General features: G+C 40.3%; 1 protein-coding gene across 1 annotated transcript in view; it reads right to left on the bottom strand.

Moving 5' to 3' along the window:
• The window catches only part of SETD7 (SET domain containing (lysine methyltransferase) 7), a 61,444-nt gene that overhangs the window by 45,994 nt on the left and 1,152 nt on the right, over positions 1–14,298 (bottom strand). The gene's annotated exons all lie outside the window — the stretch shown is intronic.

Here is a 14,298-nt window from a genome sequence, read left to right as displayed (position 1 = left end):
ACTGATGGGCTCACAACTGAGGGACTTCTCCCCATTTCAGAACATGAGCCCAAATAAGTTTGCATTTAACTGGAGACGGAGAGTTATTATCAACATAAGGTTTGCAGTGCACACTTCCATTTACAATGTGTTTTTTCTACCTGGTAATTCTCATACCTGGAATTACTGCTCCTAATTCTCATGACTGACACTTATGCTTACCTGAGAGAGTACGGGTTTGTGACCCATCGCCAGATACACTGTTTTTGCTAGAAATCATCTAATTCTAGAAGGAAACCATGTAATATAATTGTGCACATTACCATGTAATGAACCTTATCTTATTTTTTTTACTTTATACAATTCTTCAGTTTTAAATATTTAGTAATAGCTTTATTATAATATCCTCTATCACATCATGCTTGGATAGTGGGTGAAAGAGAGGAAGACCCTCAATGAGATGGATTGGTGCAGTGACTGTAACCACGGGCTTTAACACAAGCAGAGATTATGAAGATGGTGTAAGACCAGGCAAGATTTTTATTTCCTCAAGTACACAAGGTTGCTAGGTGACTCAATAGCACCTAACAACAACAATAAACAGCAATTTGCTCAGAAATGTAGCTAGAAGTATCCACATTTAAATACTGATTTAAACCATTTAAATAATTATTTTGTATAGCACCAATCATCACACTGTGACTTTTGAAGTATTAGTTCTTCCTGTGTCACAGATAGGTATATTTTAATATATCTGTTTAAAGTAGATACTTAGGTCTTTAGCTACTATTAATATATTAAAAAATTCAGGAGTCAAATTTGTACCTTCCAGTTACTCTGGTGAGTTAATTCTGCAGTCAACAGCAGGTGAACACAAAGGCCACAGTTAATCTACTGGCCTTTTTCTAGGCTGACATGGTTCACAGATGAAAATGGTACAAAAACATTAAGCATTATGTGCAATGCAGAGACATTAAGCATTTAAATGTGACTTCCAGATGGCTCACAGATATAAGACTATAAAGAAAACACACCATATCATCATAATGAAGGTTTTAATTTCCTAAAACATTTTCTTCTAAAGAATAATATCCCTGTGGCGGAGATGGTAAGCTAGTATCTTTCTATCTAAGAAAAGAACAACAAAAACTCCTTATACCAATTATATAAAAACAAAATAATGAACAAATAGAATATTTTATGGCTATACTAGAACATCTAGTGTATTACCAGAACATCCTACAAAAAAACCCCACGGCAATTTAAATAAAATAATAATTTATATACTTCCCTTATACTTAATACCAACTTTTACAGAAAATTAATGATCTGGAGGGAACGAGGCCACACTTACTTCCTTCTTCTTTCAAATACCAACTGTATATAAAGTAACACCAAGTGAGTCATATGAAATAATTGGGGCAATTATTTTCAAAATATCTACTGATGATATTTCCCCATTGAAATGAAACAATATATACTTCTTTTTCTTTTCATAAAAATATTCATTGCTTATAGCTAATATTTTCTTGACTTGAAAGCACTTATTTTATTTTATGAAATGTTGTTGTTGTTGTTGATTGTCTTGGAGATGAACACGACTCATAAAGATCCTATGAACAAAAGGCCTGAAGCCCCTCTACAACTATCGACATTTATAGTTCATAGTTTCTGGAGGTATGTTTAGGAAGTGGATGCCACTCCTGCTTCCAAAAGCATAAGCACTGACATTTCCATGAGTTTAGCCAGGTTCCTTTGATTTATAGAGATACATTAGAGTAATCCAGGAGCTCTGATGATGTAGTATCAAGAAGACAAAGCAATGTATTACAACAAAATGTGCAAACGGATCAAGTCAGAAAATAAAAAAGGAAGAACTCACTTGGAATTTTTCAAGCTGAGAGAACTGGAAAGTCAAGCCTCAAGCTGCAATACTAAGGGATACTATAAGTAAAATCTTGGATGATGCAGGAAGCATCAAAAGAAGATGGAATGAATACAGAGTCACTGTATCAAAAAGAATTGGTTGCCATGGAACCTTCTGAGGAAACAGCATACGATCAAGAGCCAAAAGTGATGAAGAAGAAGTTTAAGTTGCACTAAAGGCAGTGGCAAAAAAAAAAAGAAAGCCCTGAGAATCAATGGAATATCAACTTATATGTTTCAACTAACAGATGCAGCGCCTTGGACATGATCACCATGCTGTGCCAAAAAAAATGGAAGACAGATACTTGGCCAAATGACTAGAAGACAAATCTGCTCCCATTCACAAAAGAAGTGATCCAACAGAATGTTGAAATTATTGAACAGTATCATTAATATAACATGCAAGTAAGAGACTGTTAAAGATTATTAAAAAATGACTGGCATAGCTCATCCACAAGGAACTGCCAGAAATTTAAGCTGGATTCAGAAGAGGGCACAAGGGAAATCACTGCAAATGTCCGATGGGTCTTGCAGAAGGATGTTCACTTGCGTTTTAATGACGATGCAAACACATCTGGCTGTGTGGATCATATCAAATCATGACTAACATTGAAAAGAATGATAATCTTAGAAAACTTAGTTGTGCTCATGCAAAACCTATATATAGACCAAAAAGCTGTTGTTTTAACAGAACAAGGAAACACTGCATGATTTAAAATAAGAAAGGTATGCATCAAGGTTTCATCTTATCTATTAAATATGTATGCTGAGCAAATAATTTAAGAAACTGAATTCCCGGCACTGGCTGAAAATCGCCTGTGACTTCATCCATAGCCACTGGTGAGAGTCAGCGCCCAGAGCCATCAGGGGCTTTAAGCTCGTTGCCCACTACTGTGGTGTGGACAGCCGAAACCCAGGCCCCGACAGGCACCTGGGGGGGGGGGACCCCCAGACTCTACTTCATGCTCTGCTGGAGAAGGAGGGGCAGTCTCCTGTACCAGTCAGATCCAGTTTGATGGTACACACACACACACACACACACACACACACACACTTTTTCTTCTTCTTTTTTTAAAAAAGACTACTTCAGCCATCGCGGCCCTCTGCCCGGGGCGAGCCGTCGTGGCCATCTGCCCGGGGTGGGCTGCCCTCGGCCCCCGGCTTGGGGCGAGCCGTCGCGGCCCTCTGCCCAGGGCGGGCTGCCCTCAGCCCCCTGCCTGGGGCGAGCTGTCGCGGCCCTCTGCCCAGGGCGGGCTGCCCTCTGCCCTCTGCCCGGGGCGAGCTGTCGTGGCCTTCTGCCCAGGGCGGGCTGCGCTTGGCCCCCGGCTAGGGGTGAACCGTCGCGGCCCTCAGGAGCAAGAAGGCAAGCAGCTGTAACCCAAGACCACCAGTAAGGTGATAAAGCGTCCTCCCTTCCCCCCTTTCAGCATGAAGAAGCCAGAGAGTCAACATCCAATTCCCAAATCAATAAGACAGTTGGTTTAATTACTATTGGAAAGTGCTTGTCATTCCTCTGTAGCATCTGGTCCCCACTGGACTCTCATCATTTCCTTCACCTGCTCCCCCCACCGACCAACCTGTGCAGCTCTGCAACTGCATCCTGGCCCGTCCTCACCCTTCTGCCCCCAACCCTCACCTCCTTGTACCCCCAATATGTTTTTCCCAATAAAAAATATTAAAAAAAAGAAACTGAATTCTATAAAGAAGAATGTGCCTCAGGTTTAATACCCCACCACCACGGCGTCTTGTTATGTATCATCAAATTGGATCCAACTGGCACAGGAAGAGATTGCCCATCCTTCTGTAGCAGAACATCTGGTGGATTCGAACCTTGTGCCTTTGGGATTGCAGAGCAGCTTCTTGCCATGAGGTCACCAGAGCTCCCTTGCGGCCTCAGGTTTAGAGGAAGATTCATAAAAAATTTGTGTTGTGCAGATGACACACCTTGATTGCTAAAAGTGAAGAGGACTTGAAACACCTTCTGTAGATAATTAGATATAACAGCTTCCAATATGAATTACATCTCGACATCAAGAAAACAAAAATCCTCACCATTGGCCCAATAAGCAACATCATGCCAGTTGGAGAAAACCTTGATATCAACAATTTCATTTTACTTAGAATCACAATCAATACTCATGGTAGCAGCAGTCAAGAAATCAAAAGATGTATTCGGAAAATCTGCTCTCAAGGACTTCCCTAAAGTAAGGAAGAGCAAGGATGTTAGTTTAAAGACTAAAATGTGCCTGTTCCAAGCCATGGTATTTTTCAATGTCTTTCTATGCACTGCAAAGTTGGACAATGAATAAGGATTACAGAATAGATGGATCCCTTTGAGTTGTGGTATTGGAAAAGATTGCTTAATATCCTTTGGACTACAGAGGGACAGCGCAAGAGAGGAAGACCCTGGATAAGTTGGATTGGCTCAGTGACTTGGGGTAATGGGGGTAGGTGTGTCAGAGATGATGAGGTTGGCTCAGGATGAAGCAGGATTCAGTGCTGTTGTACTGTCACTATAAGTTGCAAGCAACTCGACGGAACATAACAACAACGAGATGGACTGCCAAAAGAGCAAACACATCTGTCTCCTTGGAGGAAGTGCAACAAGGATGCAACTTAGAGGCAAGAATGGTAAAACTTCCTCTCACAGACTTCAGGCATGCTGTCAGGAGGGGCTGATCTTGGGAAAAGAACATCCTGCTGGGAAAGGTGAAGAGTCGGAAGGAGGAGACTCCAACCAGATGGAATGACACGGTGACTCACAATGACCTAGAGTATCAGGTGGTGAGGACAGAGCTGTGCACAGAGTTGCTCTGAGTTACACATAACCAACTCGATGACACCTAGCAACATGCATGTTTGTATTCATTGGTCCTAGTTCTCCACAGAATCCAGCTTAACGTAACTAGCGGAACCTGAAAGTATTGTATACTGCTCTAAAAGCATTTAGGGGCAGTACTTATCTCAATGATGAATAAATCATTTTGTGTACAAAATCCAATCATTAGGTCCCAGCCTCATTTCTGTCACCAAGATGTATTTTTCAACTACCATTTCTTCTTCATTGTTTGCAACTTTTGCATTGCACTCACCAATTATTATTACTGAAGCTTGACTGCATGTTTTTTTTCAATTTTAGACTGAAAAATTGGCAGCAATTCTTAATTTTCTCTTTTCTGGTGTTAGCTGCTAGTGCGTATATTTGAATAATATTCTTATTAAGAGGTCTTCCTTGTAAGTGTACGCATAGTATCCAGTTGCTCACAGCATTTTACATCAGGATAGATCTTGATATGGTATTTTTAACTGTGACTGAAAAACCATTCTTCCTCAATTTTTCATTCCCAAAGTCGTAAGTCACACAACTGTGTGATTGAAAGTGGCCAATGCCAGTTTATTTCAGCTTGCTAATGTCTAATCTGTCAATCTTTGTGTTCCATTTACTTTTTTACAATGTCCAATTTTCCTACACTCATAATATTTTCTATGTTCCATGACCCAATTATTAGTGGCTTTCTGCAGCTGTCCCCCCCCCTTACTTTTTAATGTCTTCCAAATTTGAGGACTCTACTTCCAGTGCTGTACCTAACTGTCTAACTACATAACTGTGCTCTATTGTTCAAAAGCTTTTTTGGAGAAAAAAAGGTTTTTTAAGGCTCTTATTTTAGAAGTGGGTGGCCAATCCTTCTTCCTAAACCGTCTTAATCATATTTGCTCCCATTTCCAAGAAACATGATCCAACAGAATGTAGAAAGTATTAAATAATATTATATGCAAGCAAAATATTGTTGAAAATCATCTGAAATGGCTAGAACAGTACACTGATAGAGACCTGATTAGAAGTTCAGACTGAGCTTAGAAGAGGCCATGGCACCAAGGATATATCACTGGTGTCAGATGGATCCTGGCTGAAAGCAGAGAATATCAGAAAAATGTCTATTTTATTGACTATGCAAAGACATTTGACTGTGTGGATAATAAATTATGGTTAACATTGAGAAGAATGGGAATCCCAATACATCGAATCATGTTCATATGAAACCTATACCTAGATCAAGAAGGAACTGTTGTCTGAACAGAGCAGGGGAACACCGCAAGGCTTAAAATCAAGAAAGGTGTCAGGACTGTATCCTTTCTCCAAACCTATTCAATGTGTATGCTGAGAAAAATATTATAAAATCTGGACTCTATGAAGAAGAATGTGGCATCAGGATAGGAGGAAGCCTCATTAACATTATATAGATGATATAACCTTGCTTACTGAAAGTGAGGGATACTTGAAATGCTTGCTGCAGAAGATCAAAGAATGCAGCCTTCAATATGAATTTTAGCTGAAAGCACAGAGTACCAGAGGAATGTCTGTCTGTGTCTTATTGACTATGCAAAGGCATTTGCGTAGATCACAACAAACTGTGACTAACCTTAAGAATGGGAATTCCAAGAACACTTGATTTGACTTATGCAAAACCTATACTTGGACCAAGAGGCAATGGTCAGAACAGAGCAAGGAAACATGGTTGGTTCAGGAAAGGTGTATACCAGGGATGCATCCTATCTCCATACCATTTCAGTCTATATTGAACAGATATAGAACAGATCATCTGGGAGACTGGACTTTATGAGGAGAAGTGTGGCATCAGGATTGGAGGTAGACTAATCAACAACCTGTAATATGTAGATGATGCAACCTTGCTTGCTGAAACTAAGGAGGACCTGAAGTGATTGCTGCAGTAGGTCAAGGACTTTGGTCTTCAATATGGATTGAAAATCAAGATCAAAAAGACAAAGATTCCTCCCGGGTGATAAACTGCCTCTGAAAACTCACTGGAGGGTCAACTATGGGTCAGTTCCGACTCATTCTGGAAAGAAAAAAAAAGGAAGATAAAGATTCTCACCAATGGGCCAACTGGCAGCATCATTGTAGATGGAGAAGAGATTCAGATTGTTAACAGCTTCAGCTTGCTTGGCTCCACAATTAACACTCTTGATACCAGCAGCCAGGAAGTCAAAAGATGAATTGCATTGCACTGTGAGGAAACTCTCCAGAGTACTGGAGTGCAACGATATTGGTCTAGAGATGAAGGTGCACCTGATCCAAGACATGGTCTCACAATTACTTGCTGTTCATCAGAGAGCTGGGCAATGACTAAGGATGACAGAAAAAGAATTGATGCCTTTGAGTTGTGTGCTGGAGAAGAGTATTGAACATACCATAGACTGCTAAGAGAACAAACAGGTCTGTCCTAGAAAGGGTGAAATCAGGCTGCTCCTTGGAAGCAAGGATTTTGAAGTTCTGTCTCATATACTTTGGGCATGTTGCTAGGAGGGATCAGTCCTCGGAGAAGGACATCATGCTTGGAAGGGTGAAAGGACAGCACAGGAGAGGAAGACCCTGGATGAGATGGATTGACTCCAGTGACTGGGGTAATGAGGGTAGGTGTGTCAGAGACAATGAAATTGGCTAAAGGTATAGCAGGGTTAAGAGCTGTTGTACACAGGGTTGCTATGAGTTGCAAAAGACTCAACAGCATCTAACAACCACCAAGAAGACAAAAATCCTCACTATTGGGCTAATAGACAACAACATGATAGATGGGAAAGAGACTGAAACTGTCAATGACTTTATTTTGTTTGGATTCACAATTAACACCTTTGACACCAGCAGTGAATAAAGCAAAGAGTGTATTTATTGGGTTGAGAAAGTATGCTCTAAGGAACCTCTCTAAAGTCTTGAGGAACAAAGATGTCAGTTTAAGGGCTAACGTGTGCCTAACTCAAGCTATGGTCTTTTCAATCACTTGCTGTGCATCAGAAAGCTGGACAATGAATAAGGATGACAGTAGAAAAAATAATGCCTTTGAGTTATGGTGTTAGAGAAGAGTACTGAATATGCCATGGGCTGCCAAAAGAACAGATGGGTTTTGGAAAAGGTGAAACCAGAGTGTTCCTTGGAGGCAAGGATGGCAAAGTTTCATCTCACATACTTTGGGCATTCCTTGGAAAAGGATATCATGCTAGGAAAGGTGGAAGGTCAGCTAAAGAGAGGAAGACTTTCAATGAGTTGCAATAACACAGTAACTGCAGCAATGGGTTCGAGTGTGTCAGAGGTGAGAATGGCACAGACTAGGCCAGGGTTCATATTTGCTGTTCACAGAGTTGCTATGGGTTGTATCTGACTAAACAGCACCTAACAACTATGAGTCATATTTGACTTGAGGATACATAACAGTAACAACTAATCTCAAGTGAGATGACAGCAAATCTTCAACTTTCCTTCATGAGAATTCTGTCTCAATGTCTCTTTCAACAGGCTGCTGAAGAAGTCCCAACATCATCTTACTTTCTTGGGGAAACAAGAACTGAGGAGAGCGATTGAATGGTGCCTGTTTCTCTGGTGACACTGCATTTCAGAGATGCCTCATCACATGGCCTCTCGCGGCCATAATAAACATTTTTCTGTGTTGCTTCTTGTGAAAGAGCTCTGGAATTCCTCTCTGCCAGACCTCCAGTTGACCTGATGTCAGCAGGTGACTCCAACTCCTGGCAACCCTTTATGGGGGAAAGCAAAATGTGACCCACAGCATTTTCCACGGACTGGTTTTTTTGTTTTTCAGAAGTAGCTTGCCACGCTTGGACACCCTTGCACTTATGGCTTTAAGGTTAACAGCTGAGAGTTCATCAGCTGTTGAAGTGAAATATTGGCAGCATCCAGGAATTCCAGATTAGACCTCAGCATGCTCCTTGTGTGGCTTTAGTTTTCTTCTTATCTTTGAAAAAGAGGTTGAGGTGACCCATTTACCAGGAACTAGAAATGAACAATTGTGATCATCAAAGATTTTTACTCCGAAAGCAGGGTGGAAATGTTTTATTTTAATATTTAATAGCCAGAAGTATTTTTCCCAGCAGTAGAATTTTACATCTAAACAGCAACAACAACAACAACAACAAAGAGGCTTTCCAAAGAAAGGAACGTAGAGAAAAGACTGGGTTGCTAAATCCTCATGTCTCTTTCCAGCCTCAGTGCTACAAGGGCATCTGTTATGACTCTCATTCAAAACACCATTTGAACAATGAATGAGGTCATGCAATTTCTGTTTTGTGCTGGTCAGTTTGATAGGGAAGGATACAAACTGAAATACAGAGAAAAAGTGTGTGCACCTGCCGGGTATGTAGGCCTGGGATTTGTGCTTCTGTAGAACTGATTTCAATTTCACTGCAATTCTCCAAATTCCACGTTTCAGATAAAGGTGCCAGCATAGTGAGGCACCTTGACTTGCTCAAGAAACACATTAGCCACTCTGACCATACTAATAATTTATTATTATTAATTATTATTATTATTGTTATTATTACTTTCGATGAAAATTTACAGAGACTTTGGATTTCCATTTGATTCATTGTTGCACTTTTCTCCCCCCCCCCCCTTCCAAGTACACTGTCCTCTTTGAAAAGAAAAATTCTTTCATTGTTTTACAATCACTCTCCCCACATTCACTCCACTATGCAGCCTTTGCTCTGGACTCCCATCATGACAAAAATACCTAATCACATTTATCTCTTTTAAACAGTTTTCTTCCTCATTTATTTCAATGCAGTATTCATTATTTATCCCATCTTTCTCTGTCTCCCCCCACCCCGATGTCAGTCCTGTTTTACAACAGTAGCATTATGCAGCATTTGTCCTTTTGTGACTGAAATACTTCACTCAGCATAATGTCCTCCAGGGTCACCCATTTTAAATAATATTTCATGAGTTCCTTGCTTTTCAATGCAGCGTAGTATTCCATTGTGTGAATATACCACAGCTTCTCTCTCCATTCGTTTGTTGATGGGGACTTAGGTTGTTTCCAACTCCTGGATATTGTGAACAAAGCCACGATAAACATGGGTGTGCATATGTCTGCTTGGGTGGCAGATATGGTCTCATTCTAATAATTTCTAAAAACCCTTCTCTCAAATCCTCCACTTCTCCTTTTTTCTAGATAAGGGCAAACTGGTGGAGAGCCATTTCTTGTCTGCTGATGGTGGAAGAAAAACAGTAACAACAAAACAAGCCCATTTGCCTTTGAGCAGATTCTGACTCACGACTGTATTCATAGAGCAGAAGAGTGCCTCGATTTACTCTTCCTATCACTGGGGTCGGCTTCAGTGGGGCTGCTGGGTGGGCTCACACAGTGAACTTTTAGGTTAGTTCTCCAGTTGCCTCTGGAAACTCTACAAACTCTCTAAACGTACAGAAATGATGTTAGCTATAGAACAAAGTTCAGGTCTTTTGTGCAACGCTTACTCTGAGTCGTATTTGACTTGACAATACCCACTGTTAAATGAGACTAATGTTTTATCTGGAGGAACACTCTTCCACTTTGTGCACCACTCTTTGTCAATGTACTGTATAAAGTAACCTGGATTTGCTGTGATGTTGAACCTTGTGCCATTGGGGTATCAAATACCATAATGGTTTCCCATTGTGGACAGTGTTTGGTGGAGCTCTCAGTTGCTAGACGGGTTTGGAAGCAGGAGTGACATCCATTTCCTAAACCACATGCCTCTGGAAACTTCATGAACTTGAAGAAATGATGATAGTTATGGAAAGGCATTAGGTCTTTTGTCCATAGAGTCACTATAAGTCATGCTCGACTTGATGGCAATCAACAACAACTATTTGCACCACACTGAGACTGGAAGTGGAAGAAGGTGCCTCTAAAGAAGGAGGGACCTTGAGTTACTAACAGAAGTCCTTGTGGTTAAGAAATCTCATAAGTTCAGCAAGATTTCACAGTGTACCTCAGCTGTAAATTTCTAGCCCTTCCCAGGATTACCTCACTCTGAGGCACACACTGGTCCTTCTTTTAGATGAAGGTCAATTTGTAGAATGTGTCACACAACAGCCAACAGCCCTACAGCTGGTTCCCACTAAAAGGAGTGTGAGCATCAGGCGCAAATAACAGGGAAAATACATGAGAATGACTGCTTTGGGTGAATAATGTGGTGCAGCGAATGTATCAACTCAGGTCCACTGAATTATTTGAAATATTCATAGATGCTGGAGAAAAAAACCCAAAACAACAAAAAACTGAAGCAGTGTCACAAGGCTACTTTTTTCACTTTGTTCTGAAGATGAGATACGCTTGTCAAAAGATGCGCTGCCTCAGGCTCACTCGGGTTAGATCTGAGAGTGTGTCTCCTCTCGGAAGAGGCCTTTACATGCACTGTTGATTTTACAGAATACAATATTGTTCTAAAAGGAAAATAAAAGGTAAAATAGTAAAAAATGAGGTTTTTTTTTTGTTTGATGTAAAGCACATATTTATACTGGTTATTAAATACATAATTTTATTTTGAAGATAAATACTTGGAGAGACCTCAACTGTTAGGAGTTAGGGCCCTGATTTGAATGTGTGGCCCACAGCATGAGTCTTCCTTTGGTATGAAAGCAGCAGCAAACTTATTAGAGAAAAATAGAAATATTGTTAATATGTTGAGGGTGTAAGATAGTGAAAGGTGGAGATGTAATTTTCATTCCCGGCCCCTCAGTTGTGAAGATTTTCATATTTTTCCTTTTTCTGAGCATTCTCAGTGTGTCACATGCATTTTTTTCCTGCCATGGCTGCCAATCTGGGCCCTCATAACAACCCACCAAGGAGCTCAGATGCCACAGTGCACTCAGTTGCTATCCAAAAGGTTGGGAGTTCGAACTCACTAGCAACCGTGGGAGAAAGATGTGGAAATTGGTTTCCACAAAGATCTGTGGCCTCAGAAATCCTACAGGACAATTCTGCTCTGTTGTACAGGGTCACAGTGAGTCAGAATTGACAGCAACAGGTTGAGTTTTTTGGTTTTGAACTAACCATTGAAACCACTGTAATGTGCCTTTTAGATGTCTATCTTATCAGTGGTTTCAGCCCCTCCAGATGTCCTGTTCACCACTGCCTGTGACTCTTCCCTGAGCAAAGCTCTGCAGCTTTCATTCCCAGATCTAGAGCCCACAGTTTCCAAAGGCTTCTGGCAGAGTCTGTTTCCTCTGCTCCTGAGCTGGGCCCAGCTTCTCTTCCCTGTCTCATTCTACATTGACTTTTCTCTTTCAAAACCCCGACTGCAGCTGATGGAGTGATTATTTTCTCAACATGCCCGCATAACTATCTATCTTTTCTCCTCACTCTGTATCACTTCTGAGGCATCTCATTCCGTTATTTCCCCAAAGCCACAATTTCTAGTTTCCTTTCAAGCACTACAGTTCATCTGTGTAGAAATGAATATATAATATGTGAAATTGTGTTAGAGACTCTTCTGTATTCATCTTTGTATAGAGACAAAGAAATAGCTATAGTAATAAAGATTTCTGCTCCCAAAAGTCTTGAAGTATAATAACACTGGAAAATCAAACATCATTCTCCACTGGACCAATGAGCCTTGGAGTTTTTGGAGGCCCAGGGCACGCTGTCCTCCCAAAGGAGGACATAAGGACAAGGACTACTCCCACCTGGGCTACCACCTCTCCCGGCCCTCCCTGTGGATTTTTCCATCTCTGAGTTTAGAACTTTACCTGAGCTACAATTCCACCTGTACAGAGAACCAAAATGCCTGTGCTATGATCAAAGACACTTTCAATCATTTTCTTCCCCAGAGAAAATTTCTTCTAAGGAAGAAAAAGGATGTTTGTGGCAGACTCTGAATTTTCTTTCATCAATTTTTCTTAAAGTCATCCTGAGTCTTAACTATTTTAGATGCTTTAAGGGATAATAAAGGAAAAGTTGAAATAAAGAAAACAATTGAAAATGAAAAATTAACAGGTTGGACATAAACAGTCATCACAGAGAGAATTTTCTGCAGTAAAGCTAGGGTCTACACACATTCAACTCCCTGACTTATAACAGCCCCAACCTTTAAAGAGTTATACTGGTAAAAATGCTGACATAATATTTAACTGATGCTTTTAAAAACAGTTTATATAGAATTATCTTATATACTTGACTGATCCATTAAAAATTAAAGGACTCGGGAGCCAATGAGGGGATTTAGAGGCTTCAAATCTATCTCTCCACTTACCCAAGTGACCTAGGCTTAAGTTCTTAACTTTTTCTGCCACAGTTCTCTCCTCTCTAAAATCTGGATCATCTGAGAACTCACCTAGTAAGGCTGAATGGAAAATGTGTGAGGCACTTAGCAGAGAGCCTGAACACGATAAAAACAAAGTAATTATTGTAACAATAACAGCTATGACAAGGAAAACAACAGAGAATTGAGGTTCTGTGCACATAAATAAGTTAGGGAGTCCTGAACCTGAAAATATTTAAACTAGCTTCTTTGGGGAAGTTTCTCCCATCCCTTCATGCCTGTGTGGGATGGTAAAGACAAGAGCATTGTAGCCTGCACCAAGAACGGGAGAAGCCCATTGGCGCAAAGCTTCTTCTATGCATTTAAAACCAATTCTGTTTACAGTTAGGTATTCAGTCACTGTATCCTGGATTAGCCTATACATTCAAAGGTTAAGCCCGATTTCCCAGAAAGAAAATATTAATAGTTACTTCTTTTATCTCTACAGTGCTCTGATACAATGATGCACATGGTCGCCCTTTAACTACCCAAGAACCTTTCCTGCTTCTAATCCACAGGATAATCTAAAAAACAGCCCTGATACATTTCTAAAGCAGCTTGTTTACATTCCGCAAATGAGCCCCAGGACCAAGGGACATCCACCTCAAAGGCGAAGGTGCTTAACCTCGGAGGTGCCGCCAGTGACAAGGGTTTACATTTTCACAAGTAAAAGGAAACTCTGCATAATGAAAGCAAGCCCTGACAATTTAAGAAGGGCATTTTCATTCATTCTTTTTTTTTTTTTTTTAGTAACACTGGCTGCACAAGAAGTTAGTAACTTTTAAATTCCAAGAAGATTTTCTACATACCCCACATTCACCTTAATAAACAGCCCTGTGAATTCACAACACTCTGCCAATTTCAACTTAATAAAATACATTCTTTAAATGGGCTTTGAAGCTGGGTCAAGAAATAAGAAATTTTGTTACATTAGGATGCTTAACTGTTTTTAAAATTTGGATATATTACCTAAGCAGTGTCATCTTAAACCTCCGGTGCACTTCAAAAGGAGTCCATTTGTTTTATAAAAATATAAAAATGGATTCCTTGTCTCAGTGAACAAATAACTATGTACCTCAAAGCATTTGTACAGTGTCTCCACTTTGTTTTCTTTTACTGTTTGGGAGAAATGGCTTATACAAATTAGCTGGAAATCGGATTCACTCAACAACGAATACTCATTTACTTAGGATGCCTGGTTTTAAATAAAATGGAATAATATCACACAGCACTGCAAAACATCACGACGTACAGTCGAGGGGTAAAAAAATCAAATAAATCGAAACGCTAACGAGTACG

This window comes from Elephantulus edwardii, unplaced genomic scaffold (genome assembly GCF_000299155.1).
Source record: "Elephantulus edwardii isolate Elephantulus edwardi_28Jun2011 unplaced genomic scaffold, EleEdw1.0 scaffold00053, whole genome shotgun sequence".
In the NCBI taxonomy this organism is placed as follows: Eukaryota; Metazoa; Chordata; class Mammalia; order Macroscelidea; family Macroscelididae; genus Elephantulus; species Elephantulus edwardii.
The sequence above is the reverse complement of the archived record's forward strand: the minus strand, read 5'-3'. Positions and strand labels throughout refer to the sequence as shown.